The following is a 21,989-nucleotide window of genomic DNA, read 5'->3' on the forward strand; positions in this document are numbered from 1 at the left end:
TGGCAACAGCCATCCTAATGGATCTGGATCTGAAGTGATATCTAATTCTGGTTTTGATTTGCATTTCCCTGATGATTAGTGATGTTGAACATCTCCTCATGTGCTTACTGGCCCTTTGTGTATCTTCGTATCTTCTTTGGAAAAAGGTATGTTTAAGTCCTTTCCACATTTTTTGTTTGTGTTATTTGGTTTTTTGTTGTTGAGTTGTAGGAGTTCTTTATATATTCTGGGTATTAATACCTTATCAGATATTTGCAGATGTTTTCTCCCATCCCATCAGTTGTGTTTTACACTATTGGTTGTGTCCTTTGATTCACAGAAGTTTTAAATTTTTTTTTAATGTTTTATTTATTTCTGAGAGAGAGAGAGAGAGACAGCATGAGCAGGGGGGAGGATTCAGAGAGAGAGGGAGACACAGAATCTGAAGCAGGCTCCAGGCTCTGAGCTGTCAGCACAGAGCCCGACATGGGCCTTGAACTCACGAACCGTGAGATCATGACCTGAGTCAAAGTCGGGCACTCAACTGACTGAGCCACCCAGGTGCCCTGAATCACAGAAGTTTTAAATTTTGATGTAGTCTAACTTATCTTTTTTTCTTCTGTTGCTTGTGCTTTTAATGTCATATCCAGGAAGTCATTGCCAAATCTAATGTCATGAAGTTTTCCCTCATGTTTTCTTCTAAGAGTTTTATACTTTTGGTCTTAACATTTAGATCTTTGAATTAATTGATCCATTTGAATTAATTTTGTATAAACTGTAAGGTAAGAATCCAGCCTAATTCTTTTGCATGTGAATGCCCACTTCCCAGCACCCTTTGTTGAAAGGACTGCCTTTCCCTCATTGAATGGTATCAGTGCCCTTGTCAGGCCATCTGACCATTTATGTAAAGGTTTGTTTCTGGGCTCTCTATCCTACACATTTTGGTGTGTTGTATTTTCATTTTCAGTCTGTTCAAAATACTAATTTCCATTTTGATTTCTTCTTTGAAGAATGGATTATTGAGAGATCTGTTATTTTTTTTTCCAGATATCTGGGGAGGTTGATGTCTTTCTATTACTGATTTCTAGGTTAATTCCATTGTGGTCAGAAAACGTACTTTGTGTAGCTTAAATTCCTTTAAATGTATTGAGATGTATAGTCTAGATTATAGATTATAGTCTGTCTTGCTACATGCCCAGTGTGCACTTGAAAATAATATGTGTTTTGTTGTTGGATGAAGTATTTTAGAAATATCAGATTCAGTTGATTGATGGTATTGTTCCATTCAAATATGTCCTTACTGATTTCTGCCTGCTGGGTCTCTGAATTACGGATAGTGGTGTCAGAGTCTCCAGGGATGATAGTAGACTCATCTGTTTCTCCTTGTTCTGTCCGTTTTTGTACCATGTCATTTGATGCTCGGTTGTCAGGCACATATGCATTAAGCGTTTCTATGTCTTCTTGGAGAATTGACTCCTTTTTCTTCATATAATATCACTCTTTATTCCTGATGATTTTCCTTGCTCTAAAGTCTGCCTTGTCTGAAATTGTATAGCTACTCCAGCTGTTTCTTTTTTGATTAGTATTAGCATTGTATATCTTGCTCCATTTACTTGCTCCTTCACTTTTATTTTTAATTTTTAAATTTGTTTTTTTTATTAAGTAGGCTCCATGACCCTGTGATCATGACCTGGATCAAGGGTTGGATGCTCAACCAACTGAGCCACCCAGGCACCCCACTGCTCCTTTACTTTTGATCTATCTGTATTTTATATTCAAAGTGGGTTTCTTATAGACAGCATATAGTTGGATCTTGTGTTTTGGTCCACTTGGCAATCTTTCTTTTAACCTGATGTATTTATATTTAGACTGTTGATGTTTAAAGTGATTTTCGATATGTTGGATTAATAGCTACCATAGTTGTTAACTGTTTTCAGTCATTGCTCTTGTTCTGTTTTTTTTTTTTTTTTAAGCTTTTTTTTCTGCTGTCTTCTGGGCTTAATCAAACATTTTATGTACTTTCATTTTTCTCCTCTCTCACCATATCAATTATACTTTTTTTTAATGGTTGCCTTTGAAATTAAAATACACATTTATAGCTAATCCAAGTCCACTTTCTTATGACACTGTACTTCACAAGGCAGTGCAGGTACTCTACAACAGAGTATTTATTCCCAGTTCTTCCCAACAGTCTCTTATAACATTGCTGTCATTCATTTCATTTATCCATAAGCTATCGTCACCTAATATGCTGTTGCTATTATTATTCCAAACAAACTGTTATCTGTTAGATCAATTAATGATAAGAAAAATAAAAGATTTTATTTTACCTTTATACATTCACATTTATGTCCATGTATCTGACCTAAATCATTTTCCTTCCTTCTGAAAAACTTCTAACGTTTCTTGGAGTGCAGGTTTTGCTGGCAACAAATTCCCTGAATTTTTATTTGAGAACATCTGTATTTATCTTTCGTTTGAAGGATAATTTTGCTGAATGCAGAATTGTAGCTTGGTAAGTTTTTTCTTTCAACGCCTTAAATATTTCACTTCACTCTCTCTAACTTGTGTAATTTCTGAAGAAAATTTTGATGTAATTTTCACCCATAACCCCTCTTGAGTAAAATGTTTTTCCCCCTCTGGCTTCTTTCAACATTTTCTTTTTGTCTTAGATTATCTGCAGCTTGTGCCAAGGTGTAGCTTTTTGGTATTTATTCTGCTTGATGTTCTCTGAATATCTTGGATCTGTGGTTTGGTGGCTTATTATTAATTACCTTTTGTTTATTATTTTTCTTTTTCTTTTTTTTTTTTTTTTTAATTTTATTTCTAGGAGAGAGAGAGAGACCGCGTGAGCAGGGGAGGGTCAGAGAGAGAGAGGGAGAGCCCGACGCGGGGCTCGAACCCACAAACTGTGNAGAGCCCGACGCGGGGCTCGAACCCACAAACTGTGAGATCATGACCTAAGCGAAAGTCGGACGCTTAACCGACTAAGCCACCCAGGTGCCCCTGTTTATTATTTTTCTGTTAATTATTTTTTTTTTTTTTTTTTTTTTTTTTCCCTCTCCCAACTCCTCACTCCTTTTGGCCTTGACTTCAAAGTATATCTGGAAGATAACTAATTCTTACCACTCCACCACTACTACTTTGGCCCATGTTACCATCTTTTGGGTTGTTTCATTTGCTTTTGCTTTCACATAGTTCTCCTTACCTCTGCCCTTGACCTCCTCCTTCCTTTCAATAGCAGGATATGTGTTCAGAATTTCGGTGGGAACCTGTCATCCTTTCCTCACAACCAGCCAGTGACTTCCCATCTCTCGTACCAAGTAAAAGCCAAAGAAAGTCTTAACCATGGCCTGAAAGCCTGTATTTAGCTATCTCTTACTTTATCTCCTACTAATCACATTGCACTCCAGTTAGGGTGCCCTCCTTTCTCTTTCGAAGTCAGCAGACCTCTCAGAGATCTGCATAACTCCATTGTATAACTTCCATTGCTTCTAGGTGTTTGTTCAAATATCACTTCTTTTTTTAATTTTTTAAGTTTATTTATTTTGAGAGAGAGAGCACAGGCTGGGGAGGGGCAGAGAGAAGGAGAGAGAGAATCTCAAGCAGGCTCTATACCATCAGCACAGAGTTCACAGTGAGGCTCAAACTCACAGACCATAAGATCATGACCTGAGCCAAGGTCAAGAGTCGATGCTTAACCAACTGGGCACCCCAAGTATCACTTTTTTCTAATTACAAATCTCCATGCCCTATGAACTGCCTGTCTTCCTTTCCTCTCTAATATTTTTCCAAAACACTTTACCAGCTGACCTGTGTCTTTGACAGGAGAGAGCATAGCACATTGGAGAAAATTAAAGAAAGCCAATTTGGCTGGAGCATTGAGAATGAGAGGGAGTATGTTGTGAGGTGAAGCCAAGTAGGAGTTAGAGACTCAACTGTGCAGACCCTTGTAGGCCATGTTTACATTTTTGGTTTGTATTTAAAAGTAGTGGGGAAAAAACTGAAGTATCTTAACTGGAGGGATTTGGGAGGAGAGTCAGTAACATGATTAAATTTATCTTTTTATAATGATCACATTCTGGCTTCATTGTGGAAAAAAGATTGGAGAGGGAAAAATTGGATGTGGGGAAACCAGATGAGAGGCTATTCCAGTAATCCTGGTATAAGCTGATGGTAGCTTATCAACCTGGGGTTGATGGCCATACAGAAAAAAATGTTTGCAACTGTTTGATTCTTTCGAAGAAATCCATTTATAAACATATGTTGCCAGCAATTTATAACTCCTGATTGCCAGATTAAGATCTCTCATTTATAGAATCTCATCTGATCTTCTTATGAGCAAATAAAACTATTTACCCAACGTAACTCTTTAAAACAAATGCTAGAAAATCAATAGTCATATTTTTTGTAGATTTCTTCACGGTAGGCACAAAATCAAAGATCCCTAATTAAGTTATTTTTTTCTTATTTTAATGGCCAGTTTCTAGACCTGATCAAATTGGTTCCTTTCTCATGAAAACAAGACTTTAAGTAATTTTATTAGAGAGGTGCCTGGGTGGCTCAGTCGGTTAAGTGTCCGACTTTGGCTCAGATCATGATCTCACGGATTATGAGTTAAAGCCCTACATCGGGCTCTGTGCTGACAGCTCACAGGCTGGAGCCTGCTTCGGATTCTGTGTCTCCCTCTCTCTCTACCCCTCTCCCACTCACGCTCTGTCTCTCTGTCTCAAAAATAAACATTTAAAAAAATATAATAATTATATATTTTGACTTCCTCTTATTTCAAAAATTAAAAAGTTGATTAGGATGAAGATTGTCCTCCACAGGCTTTTTTTTTTTTTTTTTTTAAATATTTTATTTATTTCTAGGAGAGAGAGAGACAGCATGAGCAGGGGAGGGTCAGAGAGAGAGGGAGTGACAGACTTTGAAACAGGCTCCAGGCTCTGAGCTGGCAGTCAGCACAGAGCCCGACGCGGGGCTCGAACCCACAAACCGCGAGGTCATGACCTGAGCGAAAGTCGGACGCTTAACCGACTAAGCCACCCGGGTGCCCCTCCACAGGCTTTTTAAAAGACAAAGATGGCTGCCTATGTTACTTCTTGTTGCAAAGCCAGCAACCTCTGGCAGCAGGAAGCTGTATAGAGCTTCAGAGTTTAAGAAAATCAGAAACTCATGACATTCTAGCCACGCTAAGATAGATTAAAGTTCTTAAAGCAAACGAACTAATAAAGTAGGATCCTAACAGTAGTTTTCTCACGTGGCAGTATTTTCATCAAACCAGAATGTTGATCCTCTGTTTGTTTCACTTTAAGAGAGAAAAAGCATTTAACTTCTCCCATGCTAGGCATTTTTTTTATATATATATAAAATATGTCCTATTTAATTATCAGAAACAAGTGAAGTTATCTTAATCCAGCTTTGTTTTGTTAATACAAAAATTGCATATTAATTAGGGCAAATAACTTGTCCAGGCTCACACAATTTAGAGTTTGGTTTTGGATCTAGATATGCCAGCAGAAACAAACAGCCAGCAGAAAGAAACATCCCTTTCAGTCAGGGGTGTTGATTTGGGTTCCTTGGTCTCTACTTCACCCTCTCTGTTTATGGTGTTCAAAGGGCTGTGGACCCTTCAATAAAGTTCAGAATCCATAAATTTTATTATTCTGCCTCCTAATTTGGGATTCCTAATCTGACAGTGCTGTCCACTCTTGTTTTATGTCACCTTTCCACAATTCTTGTCAAAATACCAGTAACACTCTAGTTACAGTAGTAAAGCAGCAATAGTAGTAGTTATTTTTTAGTGGATAATATTTGCCAGACATTGTACCAAGGGCTCTAAATGTATTATCTTATTTGATGTTCACAGCAACGTTGCTGCACTATGCCCTTTCAGATTAACCCTCTTTTATCTCAAATCCCGGCCCATTCCTTGTTCCTGCTCCAGTTTCTCATTCCTTTGTTCCAAAGAGCTTTTTTTTTTTTTTTTTTTTTTCCTTTCCTCAAATTCTCTGATCAAAAGCCTTACTTGGCTCTCTCCTACTATTAGGAAAGCAAGTTCTTGGATATCAAACAGGGATTCTGGTAGTTCACTTGCTTATTTTTCAAACAACATCGATACTCATTCCTTTCTCACTGCCTTTCACTGAAAATATTCAGCCACCTAGCCTTTTTTTAAATAGTTTTTTTCATTAAACTCTTCATTGTGTTAAGTCTGCCATTTTAAATGGAATTCCATGTCTCCAGTACTCTCTCTACCCTTCCTCTGCCTGACTTTCAAGAAATGCATGCGAGACATACAGTGAAAAATCTCCTTTCTTTCCATGTCCCTTCATTCCTCAGTTTCCTTCCAAAGATAGTCTGTGCATTTACAAGTGTCCGTGTAGATAACGTGAGTATAGAAGCAAGTTAGCATATTGGTTAATGAGTGTGAACTCTGGAACTGGACTGCCTAAATTTGAATCATGGCCTCTCTTCTAGATGTGTGGCTTGGGCAAATTACTAGTTCCTACCTCACAAGCTTTTTGCGAGGATTTCTTACAACAGTGCATGGCATGTATATGCTATTATATTATTGTTGTGGTGGTGTTCTATAACAGAGCATCATACATTGAAAAGAGAATGGCATTTAAAATCAGAACAGCCTGCCACTTATTTTGTGCCTAAGTCATTTAATCCACATTAAACCTTGTATGGTTTCCTCATCTTTAAAATTGGGATAATGGACTTGATTTTGATGAACTGAACAATATGAGGAAAGAGCTTTGTAAATAATATTATGTGAAGTTTAGTTGCTGTTGGTCACATCATTTTACTTTCTCTGTGGGGAAAGGTCATAGCATTTCAGTTGGTGATAAGAAATGAAGTCATCTTTAAAGGAGAAAGATATAAGAAGTTCAGTGATAGTTATGTGCTTTGCTTTACAGATTTTCCTAAATTCATACTTTTTCACTAGCTGTGGCTTGCTTTTGGGTTAGTCTTAAATTTTTAAATTATTATATTGTAATTTATGTGTCAGTGCTGTTAAGGAAATAATGTTAGAGTAAATACCTCTATTTATGGAAATGTATCTGGCTTACAGAATTGATGTAATTAGCTATACTTAGCATAAATTAGTAAACCTAATCGGTAAACCTTTTTTTGTCAACCTAGAAAATATTAGTCACTGCCTCGAACATTTTATTCATGGTTTGCAAAAGTGATAATTTGCTTCTGATGAGAGTTGCTGAAGAGTATTGGTTTTACTAAGTAGATGGTGATACATGTAAAAAGAGGTTCCTGTTGATGCTGTTTTTGATGATTTATGCTGTTGCTAAAATGAGAGAGGCATTCACTCTTTTAAAATAACTCCTGGATCCCACAGTGCATATCAGTACCCAAAGACACAGAGAATGGGATATTTTTGGGTACTATAATCCCCTCCCTTCTTTTGTTAATGGGAATCATTTCCAGTATTCAGTGTTTAGGAGGAAAAATGTAGTCTGAGTTCACTAAGTGGTAGATCAGAATTCTAGCCAGGAGTATGGATCCTAAGTTCAGGCTTTGAAACATTATACTATATTGCTTGTGAGAATGAGACTGTGAAAAATTACCAGAAAACGAAGGGGGGGAGACTTATAGAAATAATATAAATTAAAAATTTTAACAGATAGCTTTATTCTGTTAACAATAGATTAGTCTAGAGAATTAGAGAACTGGAAGATGTTCTGAAGAGTAAATGAACCAAAATAAAGAGACGGGGAGAGGAAATATGCAGGTGAAGAAAAGAATTAGAGGGGCGCCTGGGTGGCTTAGTCGGTTAAGCGTCCGACTTTCGCTTGGGTCATGATCTCGCGGTTCGTGGGTTCGAGCCCCACGTCAGGCTCTGTGCTGACTGCCAGCTCAGAGCCTGGAGCCTGTTTCGGTCTGTGACTCCCTCTCTCTCTGACCCTCCCCTGCTCACGCTGTCTCTCTCTGTCTCCTAGAAATAAATAAAAATATTAAAAAAAAAAGAAAAGAAAAGAATTAGAGATCTCTAGTTCCCCTTGATTCCCTCCTAAGTAATGGGTGTATTAGTTGGATGCTTTGCTGTCCAGCTACGGCTTCCATTTCACTGCCTTTCTGATAGTGAGGTTTGACTATGTGACAGCGTTTTGGTAGTTTAGATGTAAGTGGAAGTTATACATGAATAATTTTTTGTAATTGTTTATTTTTGAGAGAGAGAATGAGCAGGGGAGGGACAAAGAGATGCAGAGGATCTGAAGCATGCTCTGTGCTCTCTGTGCACAGCCTGATGTGGGGCTTGAACTCACGAACCACAAGATCATGCCTGAGCTGAGTTGAACACTTAACTGACTGAGCCACCCAGGCACCCTCATAGGTTTTAACCTTATAGGTTATACCTGTAAAAGGAAAGGGCTATACCTTTTTCTTCCCGTGGACTGAAATGTGTACATGATGGTAAACTATTTTTAGCTTGTGGAAGACCAGTAGTCTAAGGACAGCAGAGCAACAAGATGTGAGAACTTAGCTCTCTGACTACTAAACTGCCCCCCTGGACTATATCCCTTCTGACTTTCATACGAGAGGGAGAAGAAACTTGAATTTTAAGCCACTGTAGGGTCTCTTATTGTAGCAGCCTCATCTGTGTCCTAAATAATAGAAGAGGAGCATGAGAAGATATAACAAATCTCAGCAGTATCCAGATATGAAGAAAAGTGAAGTAAAAAAGAATATTTGAGATTATGCTTGAGAATTTATAGAACTGCAAAAAGGTACAAATTCACAAGTCAAATAACGATTAAATAAAAAACCTAAACCTAAATACTTCATAGTTAAAATTGCACACAATGAGAGATCTTAAAAATAGCCAGAGAGTGGGGTGCCTGGATGGCTCAGTTGGTTGAGCATCTGACACTTGATTTTGGCCCAGATCATGATCTCAGGGTCATAAGATCCAGCTCCCACATTGGGCTTCATGCTGAGCATAGAGCCTGCTTAAGGTTCTCTCCCTCTCCCTCCCTCCCTCCCTCCCTCCCTCTCTCTCTCTCTCTCTCTCTTTCTCTCTTTCTCACTGCCCTCTCCTGCTGGCTGTCTCTCTTAAAAAAAAAAAAAAAAAGCCAGAGGCAGAAGACAGATTATTTTCAAAAGATCTACAATTAGGCTAATTTATCAAAAGGGAGAATTGAAGCTAAAAGACAGGAGAATAATAACTACAGTGTGCTACCAGTAGATAACTCTTAAAGCTATGATATCTTTCAAGAATATAGGTAATATAAAGTTTTTAGATAAATAAAAACTGAAGAGATTTTACTATGAATAAAACATCTCTGAAGCAACTTTGAAAAGACACACTTTTGGTAGAAGGAATATGATCTGGGGTAGAGGGTCTGAGATAGTAATTAGAAAAGAAAAATGAAAATTATTAAAGAGCCAAGCATCCAATTTAAGTTAGAAAAAGAACAGAATAAAGAAAAGAATGAAGTAATAGACATAGTGAATAAACATAAAACAAGCTTACAGTAAAGGAGCAATAAAGCCGGAAGTTGATTGCTAGAAGACAAACCTGATAAGATTGTTAAAAAAAAAGAGAGAGAGAGGACATAATAAAAATGAAAGATGAGCTACAACCACAGATGCTACAGAGGTCATTACCAAAAAGTATACGTAAGAAAATTTTTGTTTACAGAATAATTTCAAGTGGTAGATTATTGCATGTGTTACCATAATAGTATAGTAGGCCTTTCAAGACCGCTTGTCAAATTTGCTCTCCTGAATTAAGAGGGTTGGATTAATTTTTTTTTTTTTTTTCTAGAGATAGCAAGTGAAGAAGAAGTAGAGAGAGAGAGAATCCCAAGCAGAGCCTGTACTGTCAGTACAGCCCCTGATGCTGGGCTGGAACCCACAAATCATGACCTGAGCTGAAATCCAGAGTCAGGTGCTCAGCATACTGAGCCACCCAGATACCCTTGGATTAAATATTTTAATCCTTTACTTGAATTTTTGGAGAATTTCAAGGGTGCAGTGAATGGGATAGTTGTCTCAGTCATATTTTACTTAAGTCACATAATCTTAAGATTTTTGGTAAAGATTTACTTGGGGACAATTGATGGATGAATTCCTTTGAAAACAATAGAGTTTATGTTCTTTTTTAAAATAAAGAAGTGGGAAAGTATCATTCAGTAAGGAATTACAAGAACATAAACAATTGTAGAAACCTTGTGTTTTTAAAATTGTTGTTTTGGGGCGCCTGGGTGGCTTAGTCGGTTAAGCGTCCGACTTTCGCTTAGGTCATGATCTCGCGGTTTGTGGGTTCGAGCCCCGCGTCGGGCTCTGTGCTGACTGCCAGCTCAGAGCCTGGAGCCTGTTTCAGTCTGTCACTCCCTCTCTCTCTCTGACCCTCCCCTGCTCACGCTGTCTCTCTCTCTCCTAGAAATAAATAAAACATTAAAAAATAATTAAAAAAAAAAAAAAGTGTGACTGATAAATTTTGGATACTCGTACCAGAAAGTGATGGCACAGTACTGAGAATGATCTATAATTTAGTGCTTCTTTTCTTTCTCTGTAAATAAAAGAATCGTTACCAGCCCTATAGCACATATTCATACTGTTCAACTGAGTTAAACGGTGTGCTTATTAAAGAAGATTTGATTTATTGGGGCAAGTTCCTTGTTTTCTGGAGGAGCAACGGCAAATGGTAGTGATAGCACTTTGTGGATAGGTGTTTTGAAGCACACTGTTCTAAACGAATATATAAGACAATCCTAGCTTGATAGACATCTGTAGGCCAAGAGAGCAGTTGATAACAGATTACAAACTCCACGGAGGGTGGAGTGTGGGGAGGGGAAGGGAATGAAGTTGATAGGTTATCTGGCAGGTTTGGTTTCAAATGTATGTTGATAGAGAATTCCGGAATAAACACAAGTTCTACAGATAAAGGACATGTAATCTTAATATACTACTTTGCTTTGTATTACGAGCACTAACATTCTTATCTACCATAATAGCAATATCCAAAACTAAAAATAAAAACCAAGAGATAGTATAAATACCTTATTCAGAAATATGGAGGAAAACACTCAGAGAAACTAGAAGATTGAAGTAGCTGTTGTAAGAGAAGGTGATAGACTGCCTTTTTGTTGTTGTTTTAAGCTTTTTAGTAATGCCTGCTAATAGTACTGATGAGCACATAATGCTTTTATCTTAAGAGAGAGTAAGTAAATCTTCTGCTGAGGAGACCAGAATGATTACACAATTTGAAACTTTAGCATTTGAAAAAGGAAATAGGACTGCTTTTTGAAAAAGAGGATATTGGGGGGGGGGGAATTACTGTCTTCAAATATTTGAGGGATATAGACTTCAGAAGAGGAATTCTCTCTATTCTGTTGAGCATCAAAGGACAGAGACCCAGTAAGTGGCCACTACTAAGAAACAGAGTGGTGTAAAGAACATTCTAACAGTTTGGTTACCCAGAAATGGAATGGAAGATTTTCTGAAGGTAGAGTTCAAAGGGCTTAGATGACCTTATCTAGAGATGTTTGGAGAGTGAATTGCTACAAAAGAAATCTTTATTTCAGGCATTCTGTCGTTACCTACTGACTTCACCGTATGTAAAACAAGAAAAGGTGAGGCAACTGGGTGGCTCAGTCAGTTAAGCATCTGACTGTTGATTTCAGCTCCTGTCATGATCTCATGGTTTGTGAGTTCGTTGGGCTCCGGGCTGACCTCACAGAGCCTGCTTTGGATTCTCTGTCTGCCTCCCTCTGCCTCTCCCCCAGTTGCTCTGTCTCAAAAATAAACATAAAAAAAAAAAAAAGGCATGAGGCCTGGGTAGCTTCATCCCTTAAGCACCCAACTCTTGATTTTGGCTTAGGTCATGATCTCACAGTTGTGAGATCAAGCCTCCACAGCAGGCTCTGCGCCGACAGTGTGGAGCTTGCTTGGGATTCATTCTCTCTCTCTCTCCCCACTCCCTCCCTCCCTCCCTCCTTCCCTCCTTCTCTTTCCTCCCCCAGTTCTTCCCCCTCTCATGCTCACTTTCTCAAAGTAAATAAATAAACTTAAAAACAAAAGACAAAACCAGCTATTCATACAACATTTGTAAGATTTCCTGCATAGAAGTTAAGTGTATTGTTTTCTGAGTCTTCTATGTGTCATCTTAGACTTCATAAAATAAGCTTTTATCATTTGTGGTTTACAGACTAGAATTTAGGAAGGCTTCTTTTTATTGGGACTACTGATCTCTTTTGTCTTACTCTTATTATCTTTTGTTTGCCTTTCTTTCCTGTTGTTTATTTTTCATTTTCTAACTCTGGTTGAGTTGGTCAAGTTTCCTTTGTCTATTTTTCCTCTAGTGATTTTTAAATTATGTATAATGTAGTTGTTGACATTACATTTTTCACGTTTAGATTTATATTTTTTCAATGTGTGTAGAGAGAGAGAGAGTATCTTTTATTTTCTCAAGCAAGAGAAAAACTTCAACATGCCTTTACTTTTTTCCCTACTAATTCCCCTTCAACCAAAGTGTGGAGATAATCACGAAATTTTATTTCCAGGTTTTTGAACCTATTTTACAGTGATAATTAGATTTCTAACCATAAGTTTTACTGACCTAGTTGCTTGATATGATTTCTTGTTCTTACGCCTTTTTGTTTTCTGAATCATTTTTCTTTTTTTTTGTTAGCATACCTCCAACAAATAAATTTTGATATGTATTTTTGTCGCTTAGTTCGAATTGCTTATTTTCTATTTTGATTTTTTCTTTGACCTGTGTATTATTTAGAATTGGGTTGTTTAACTTACAAACATTCTGATATTATGTAATTATATTTTTGTATTGGTTTCTAGTTTCATTCCAATATGGTTAGAATATATATTCTGTGTGATTTCAGTCCTTTGAAATTAGTTGAGACCAGCCTTGCTAGTAAATGATCCATGTGCACTTGGGGGAAAAAAAATGTGTCATTTGCAGTTGTTGGGTGTGGTGTTCTATATATAACTATTGGGTTAAGTCAGTTCATTATTTGGTCAAATCTTATGTATACCCTTACTGTTTTTATACTTTTCTGAGAGTCAGTTGCTGAGAGTCATATTAAAATCTAATCATGATTATGTATTTCTTTAGTTTTCCCTTTAATTGTGTCAACTTTTGCTTTATATATTTTGCCTTCTGTTTTAATTTTTGTTTTTTTCTCCTATTGAATATTTATGGAATTAGGGAGTGGCTCAGCTGGGTGGATCTGGCCTAAGGTTTCTTAAGGTCTTGCAGTCAGATGGGGGCTGTCTGGGTTCATGTTAAAGTCTTCTATATTCACAGATCTAGGGGCGCTGAAATGGAAGGGCTGCTCCAGCAACTCTGTCTCTGTGGTCCCCCCAAAGTGGTGGCTTCAGGGCAGCCTGACAGTGCTGGGCCCCCCTGGCATGGCTCCCAAAATAGGGATCCAGGAGGAGGCTCTGCTCTGGCTCCCCTTTCTAGCATCAGAAGTCCATTAATGCTTTTACTATATTTTGTTCAATAAACCTGCCCATTTTCAAAGGGAGGGGATTATATTTTTCCTTTTAGAAGCTTTTTAGGATTTTGTCTTCACTTTCAGTGACTTGAATTTTCAACTATTATATGTTCAGTTTTGAATCTTTTGTTGTTGCTAAAATTATTATGTTTGGCATCCATTGAGCACTTTAAATCCAAAGATTCCTGATTTTTTTTTTTTTTTTTTTTTTTTATTTATTTCTAGGAGAGAGAGAGACAGCGTGAGCAGGGAAGGGTCAGAGAGAGAGGGAGTCACAGACTGAAACAGGCTCCAGGCTCCGAGCTGGCAGTCAGCACAGAGCCCGACGCGGGGCTCAAACCCACGAACCGCGAGATCATGACCTAAGCGAAAGTCGGACGCTCAACCGACTAAGCCACCCAGGCGCCCCGATTCCTGATTTTTTAAATTTACCTCTGGAAATGTCTTTCTATCATTTCTTCAGTTTTTCTGTTTCTGGACTTTCCGTCAGGTTTAGCTGGTAGAACTTTTAAGATTTATCTTTCTTCCCTCTTTCTTTCATGCATCCCATCTCTGAGTCCTTTTTTGCTGCACTCTTTGGGTAGGTTCAGTATATTGGTTCACTGCCTTGCTTTTCAGCTACATCCATTTTTCTCTTCAGCCTGTCTGCTGGTTGTGTGTGTGTGTGTGTGTGTGTGTGTGTGTTTTGATGGTCATATATTTTATTTCCTAAATTTCCAGGTGTATCTTTTGCATAGACTTGATAATTTTGAAAGTTTCTTTAGGGATATTACATTTATTTCAGTGTTTTATAGATCGTCTTAACTCTGTTTTCTTTGGTTTTTATTCTTGTGATGGTGGAATTCATTGCCTCTGTCAGATTGTGTGCCTCAAATCTGTAATTGTCTGCTCATCTTGAGAATCCCTTTTGGTCTCTTAGTCTATTTATAAGAGCTTATCTCCTTTCATTGTGGGAAGGGTTAGGAATGTTGTTGGTCTGAATATACCTGGTTTTAGACTGTGAAGACTAATTTATAAACTTCATTTACAAGCGTGTAATGTCTTATCATTTTATCCCTGTGTCCTACCCCCAACGTGCTAATCTTGAGAAGAACAAGAGGAGAAAGTACCAAGGAAGAGATCCTTGCTTTGAGATAATAATGCGATTTCATGTTACAAAAAAAGTTGAATTTCTATTATGATGTACTATGAAGAACATTGTCCTTTAATTTAGAAGATTAAATCTGACCATGATTTCCATATTTACTCACTACGCCCCTCCCACCCCTTTGTGTGGTCAGTTGTCAGTTTTAACATATTCATGGCTTCTGTATTTAAATATAACCAGTAATATAACTGCTTCTTCTTTAAGATAAAAATTTTTTTCCCCAGAATTTCTCATCACAACCAAATTTCCTTAAAGGAATTTTGTTTTATGGGTTCAGTTGTGTATAGGAGAAACTATTTCATCTTATAATTAATTAGTTTATATATTTAAAAACTGAGACAACAAAACAACAAATTGTCACAAAGAACATCAAGTTCTGTGATTTTGTGAAATTTAGAAGTAGTTTTACTGAAGAAAGAATGAAAAAATTTGTTATATTATAGCTTGGACTATAATGTTAGGAACTCAAGACTGACTTAAAATTTAAACATAGTGTAGTGTTTATTCTTGTGCTCCTTATTTGTCAGGGAATCTTAACCAGAGTGAGAAATTTTCTGGTGCTGTGTAGTGAGTGCAGGGCACAAGAGATTTCCATAAAAAGGCATGGGATTTGCTTGGAAGAACATAGTGGTTTTCTAACTTGGCAGTAATGAGTTAGAACTAACCCCCTTTCAAAAGAAAATATTAATCCACATTATTCCTTATTGGGTATTTATGTGTGTGTGTGTTTGCTTATCCGAGCTGTATTATTTTTGTATTTGCATGTGTGCATGTTGTATACATTCACATCCCATGATACTGGTTAGGTGTAAAGAAAATTTTCTATACATACAGTATTTTTGAAAAACGGCTTTGTGACTTGAATATCTTACCACTTGAGAAGAGGAATAGGGCCAAATATTTTGTTGTTGCAGAATACCCAAAATAATTTGGCCATGTCTGTGCTTTCCCCAAATTCTGTTGCCCTAGGAGGCAATTTGGGGACTATAAATGAGTCTTGCTATATTAGAATTCCCTCTTGAAAGATCCACATTTTTGGATTAGAGACGATATATTTACATCTTGTTAAGATGACAGCAGTCCCCAGCTAAGAATCACCAGGGGCCTGAGAAGGGGGTTACAGATAATGTGAATTTGTCTGGATGAATATATGTTCTTGTGTTTAATAGTCAAGGTTAGGGGTATAGGGTAGGACAGAGGTATAGGATGGGTAGTGTTCAGCACAAACGACTCCCAGATCGCATTTTCCTCAAGTTCCTGTCCATCTACATAGTAAGATGCTGTCGTTTCTCAGGGCTTGGTTCTTGAACTTTCTTCTGTTTTCACCGAATAAATTCTCGTTGGTTGATTTCATCTGCTGCGATTTCACCTACTAACATTTACAAGAATTCCTAAGTCTGTACCCTCTAATCCTTTGGTTTCTACTGAGCTTTCAGACCTGGATTTTTAACTGTCACATACCTCTACCTGCTTTTCCCATAGGAATCTCAAGCTTAATTTTGGGCAGGAATATTAACTTTCTTTTGAAAACTCCTTTTAGCCACCTGGTTTGTCCAAACCTAGATCTCTAGGAGTTATCCCTGATTCCTCTTCATTCCCCTAAATAATAACCTCTAACCAGCTGTGGAGGCCTGTCAGTTTTACCTTAAGAGAACTATACTGTCTCCTTTTCAGCCTTAGTGCTGCTGTGCAGGTCTGTGTCATCTCCCACCTGAGCTGTTTCAGTAGCTTTCTGACCATCCTCCCTGCCTCTGGTTCCTTCAGTCCACTTTATATACTGTTAACACTTATCTTTCCAGAATATATATCTGACTGTAGTACTTAAAAAACAAAACAGATCGCTGTTTTCTGCCCATTGCTTACTAGATTAATTGTAGACGCTTACATGGTAAGTGCCTTTGCATAACCCAGTCTCTGTACCCTTCTCCATTTTCCATACGTTGATTTTAAACCCTGTGTCTGGCCACACCCAACTGTGTGGTATTCCCTGGATCTTGTGTATTTAGTGGTTTAGAGTATTTGCTCAAGCTGTTTCCTCTGCTTAGAATGCCTTTCCCTACTCACCTGGAACATTCCTATTCAGTTTTTCACCAAGTTCTTATGTAACCTCCATTGAAAAACAGTCCTCCTCTCTCCTCTGTTCCTCCATCCTTCCCAACCCTTTAATCTCTACTCTGTAATAACTTTGTTCACATCATATTGTAGTTACTTATTTATTTTTCTCCTCCATGAGCTCCTTGAGGGTGGGAGACATTTTCATTTTGTGTCCCTGGCACCTAGTATAGAACTGGTACCTGGGAAGTACTTTGTAAATGTCTGTCAATTCAGAACAATCCTACCTGCCCCCATGTCTGTTGCATAGTCTACTGTCATTTATCCTTACTGTGTTTCTTTGTCAGTAGGGGCTGCTGGAACAAATTACCTTAGGCTGAGTGGCTTAAACGAGAAATTTACCTCTCATAGTTCTGGAGGCTGGGAAGTCCAAGTTCAAGCAAGGCACTGAGAGATCAGTGTCTGAGGACCTGCCTCCTAACTTACAGATGCCTGTCTGTGCCTCCACTTGGTGGAGAGCAAAGAGAAGCAAACTCTTGGGACTCTTATAAGGCCACTAATCCAGTCGTGAGGGCTATGCCCTTGTGGCCTCATCTAATCCTGATTACCTCCCAAAGGCCCCACCTCTTAATACTGTCACACTGGGAGACACATTGTTTATAAAACATGTATGTAACTGGTATTCTGAGAAATTTCCCTTTTTTCCTCATTGGATTTTCTTAAAGTAATTTCTATTGAGCTATAATTTACATGTAATAAAATGTTCCTCCTTTTTTTTCTTTTTAAAATTTTAAAATTGTATTTTTAATTTTAATCCCAGTATGGTATGACATACAGTGTTCTGTTAGTTTCAGGTGTATAATATAGTGATTCCACCGTCCTATACATTACTCTGTGCTTATCATAAGTGTCACCCATCCGCCACCCACCTCCCCTCTGGTAACCATCAGTTCTCTATATTTAAGAGTCTGGGGTTTCTTTGTCTTTTTTTCTTTGTTCATTTATTTTATCAAATGCCACATATGAGTGAAATCATATAGTATTTCTCTATTTCATTATGCCCTCTAGATCCATTCATATTGTTGCAAATGGCAAGATTTTATTTTTTATGGCCTGGTAATATTCCATTGTACACATATATACCAAATCTTCTATTGTTGAACACTTCAGTTGCTTCCATAATTTGGTTATTGTAAGTAATGCTGCAGGAAACATAAGAGTGCATGTATCTTTTTGAGTTAGTGTTTTCATGTCCTTTGGGCAAATACCCAGTAATTCAGGAATTACTGAATCGTGTGGTAATTCTCTGTTTTCCACAGTGGCTGCACTAGTTTGGACTCCCACCTAATAGCGCCCAAGAGCTCCTAAAATGTACCTATTTTAAATAAGATTTGATAAATGAAACACCTAGGTAACCATCACTATAATCCAGGTAAATGAGCTCAATTCCATCACCCAGAAAAGTTCGCTCATGCTCCTTTACGGTCATCTCCCCTGCCCTACCATCACTGTCCCCAAGTAATTTTTTGGCACTATAACTTCGTTTTGTCTTTTCTAGAATTTTATATAAATGAAATCATAAAGTAGTCATTCTTATGTGTATATTGCTGAGTGTGTTTTAAAGATTCATATCCATCTTGTTGAATAATTTTACAACTAAATAGTAGTAGTATTCCACTGATTGGTTATACCACAGTTTATTTATGCATTCACTTCTTGATGGATACTTTGGTTGTTTCTAGATTTGGGCAATTATGAACAAAGGTAAGAATTGACGTCATTTTTTTCCAGCTTGACTTGCTTAAAAGACTATCTCGTACATACTGAACTACTTTTGCCCCTATATTAAATTACCTATTCCTGTGTAACACAAATCTTACTGGGCTTAAGCCAACAATAATCATTTATTATCTTAGTTTCTGAGTGTTTCAGAGTGGCTTGCCTGGAAGGTTCTGTCTCTTGGTCTCATGAGACTGCAATCCTCTGAATTAAGTGAGGCTTGACTAAACCTTAAGATATACTTCTGAAGGTGGCTCGCTCACATGTTTGGGCAAATTGATTGTGCTAGCTGTTGGTAGGGGCCTCAGTTCCTCTCCGGTTGGGCCTCTCTGAGGGGCTGGTTAAGTATCCTCATGACGTGGTAAGTGGCTTACCTTGGATAGAATGATCCCAGAGACCATGTACATACAGGCTGCAGTGCCCTTTGCCTTTGGTGTATTTTCCTGATTGTGTATTTTATTTTTTAATGTTTATTTATTTTTGAGCACACACTCAGAGAGTGAGCCGGGGAGGGGCTGGGGACAGAGAGTGGTGGGGACAGAGGATCCAAAGCAGGCTCCATGCTAACAGCAGAGAGCCTCATGTGGGACTCGAACTACAAGAGTATGACCTGAGCAGAAGTTGGACACTTAACTGACTTAGCCATCCAGGTGCCCCTTGTTGAGTGTGTTTTTAAGATTCATCCATCTTGTTGATGGATGAGGAACTAACCTTGGAAGTCACTTCTGCCATATTTTCTTGGTTACACAACCAGTCTTAGGAGGAAACTACACAAGGATATAAATACCAAGAGGAAACAAGTCTAGTTACAAATATCAGGAGACCAGGATTGTTGTGGGGGGGAGAGAGAGGTTATCTTGAAGGATGAGGACTACAGTCCCTTTATCAAAAATGAACCAAATATGTATATGTGGCTTTAGTCTGGATTTAATTTAGTGCCACTGATCTGGTTGTCTTATGCTAATGTAACAGTATCTTTATTACTGTAGTTTTATATTATGTCTTAAAATCAGGTAGTGTAAGACTTTTTTTTCTTTTCCAAATCTGTTAACTGTTCTGTTACTTGCATTTTCAAAAAAAAGTTATAGTCATCTTGTCAATTTTCACAAAAAAGAAACCTGCTGATTGGGCTTGCACTGAATCTGTAGATCCAACTTGGAGAGAATTAACATCTTAATGATATGGACATGTCTTAATATAATATGGTATGTCTCTCTAATTACTATGTCCTTAATTTCTCTGAGCCATGTTTTGTAGTTACAGTGTATAAGCCTTGCACATATTCTGTTGCTTTCATCTCTTAAGTATTTGATTTCTTACTGGATACTATTTTAAATGGTATTTTTTAAATTACATTTTTCAATTCTTTGCCTATATGTAGACATATAATAGTTATTATTTTTTTGTCTCAGCGTTTTATACTGAAATCTTGCTGTGTTCACTTACTAGTCTTGTAGCCTTTCTGTATACTCTACACAGGATCATGTTATCTGAGAATAAAGACAGTTTTCTTTTTTCCTTTTGCATAGGCTAGATCCCAACCTATGTAGCTTAGAACAGTGTTGAATAGAAGCAGAAAGAGCAGATGTATCAGTGGAAGAAAAAGAAAAACCGTATAATACCAATAGGTGCAGAAAAAGTGTTTGAAAAAAGTCTAACATCTATCCCTGAGAATCCATATAAATGAAAGCTCTTAAGAAGGCAAAAGGGTATAAAGAAGATGTGAAACAAAAAAGTTTGAGTTTGTTTAGAATAACCAAAAATGCTAACTGTTTAGAGTAGGTAAGGATTTATAATCCAGGGCCTCCGACATTTGTATAGGAAAAAAAATCTTTGTTTTGCGTAACCTCTAAATGAAATTTAATATTTGTTTCTATTTTGAATGCAGGCAGCAAACCACAGTAGTAATATCAGCAGCACCTGTGACTTTGTCACCAATAAATACTACTTTTAATTTTCCTTTTATCTTTATTTAAAGTTTCTTTTTTTAAATATTGATTTATTGATTGATAGAGCGCACGCACAGGGCAGGGACAGAAGGAGGGAAACAGAGAATCCCAAGCAGGCTCCATGCACCAGCCAATCTCACGAACCATGAGATCATAACCTGAGCTGAAGTCAAGAGTCTGGTGCTCAACCATCTGAGCCACCCAGGTGCCCCTAAAGTTTCCTTCTTGAAGACAACCTATGGTTAGGTCATGCTTTCTTGACTTTGAATTGGAATGTTGGAATATTGGAGTAGATGATTTACATTTAATGTAATGGTGTGGTTGCGTTTTAATCCTACTGTTCTATAGGTTTTATATTTGTCTCATCTTTGTTCTTTTTTGCTTGTTTGTATTTTTTTCTGCTGGCTTTTGGATGAATTGGTTTTGTTTTGTTTTTTCCCCATTGGCTGCTCTATGTTTTGGAGTATGCATCTTTACTAACGTATGACAGTTTATCTTTAAGTAGTATGCTACTCCAGATACACCGTAAGAATCTTGAACAATATACTTCCAGCCCCCTTCCCTTTTTGTGCTATCATAGTTAATACTTTTTACTTCCACATGTGTGGCAAAGCCTTGTAATCCATCATTAGTTTAGCTTGAAGTGGTCAAAAAAGTCTTGAAGATTTACCTTCACCATTTCTGGTATTTTTGATTCCTTTAGTAATCTTCATTCCTTTAGATCCAAGTTTCCATTAGCATTCTGGATTGAACATATTTTGTTTAAGCCTTTTAAAGATACTCTTATTTTGTCTCGTGTAACTTCTCAAGAAGTCTACAAATCTTCTGGGATTTCAAATGAATTGCCTGTTTTTCAACAAAGAGAACTTTTCTGATCAGAACTCCAGTATTTCTTAGCACTCTGGTTCTGCTTTTAAGTCCCTGTTTATTCTTTGCTGTTACCTCATGGAGTTTCATCCTGCATGCTCTGATTAGTGTTTGGCAAGAGACTCAAGTGAAGCCCTTTGCAGATTTCTAGAATTTTCTGTATGTATCTCCCTTTTTTTTGATATACTTTCTGGTCTCTGCTTGAGTTCGTCTTCCCTATACCACAGTCTGAAAAGTGCCTCAAAGCAGAAAGCCAAGGCAGGTGTAGATCTTAACTTCATTTTGTCCCATCTCTCAGAAATCACAGTCATATACTGCTTATTGTCAAACGTCCAAAAACTGTTGTTTCATGTGTTTTGTCTGGTATTTTAGCTTTTGACTGTAGAATGGAAAGTCCATTCATACTTACTCCATCATGGCCATTGGAAATTCTTTCCTGCTCTTTTACCTTTTAACATAACTGTGGAGATAAAAAATAAAGTTTATATTTCTTTTCTTTTTTTCTTTCTAGCTTTTCTAGCTAAGACTTTGGGTCTTATGGAGTATATTGCTAATACCTACCTATAGAGTTCTAACAATTTCATCAACAATACCCTCTCATATCCTAAGTATTTTCAAGGTAACATTTTACATGGTTCGGCTGTAATAGAGTGATTAACAAAATAGTATATAAATTACTATATATTTTAAGCAGATTAAATAGCATATACATTAAGGCTCATGAGCGAA

General features: G+C 37.4%; 1 protein-coding gene across 1 annotated transcript in view; it reads left to right on the plus strand.

Annotated features, from left to right (window-relative positions):
- RAP1A (RAP1A, member of RAS oncogene family) overlaps positions 1-21,989 on the plus strand; it is a 68,071-nt gene that overhangs the window by 25,801 nt on the left and 20,281 nt on the right. The gene's annotated exons all lie outside the window — the stretch shown is intronic.

This window comes from Hyaena hyaena, unplaced genomic scaffold (assembly GCF_003009895.1).
Source record: "Hyaena hyaena isolate Hyena2069 unplaced genomic scaffold, ASM300989v1 scaffold_505, whole genome shotgun sequence".
NCBI classification, from domain to species: Eukaryota; Metazoa; Chordata; class Mammalia; order Carnivora; family Hyaenidae; genus Hyaena; species Hyaena hyaena.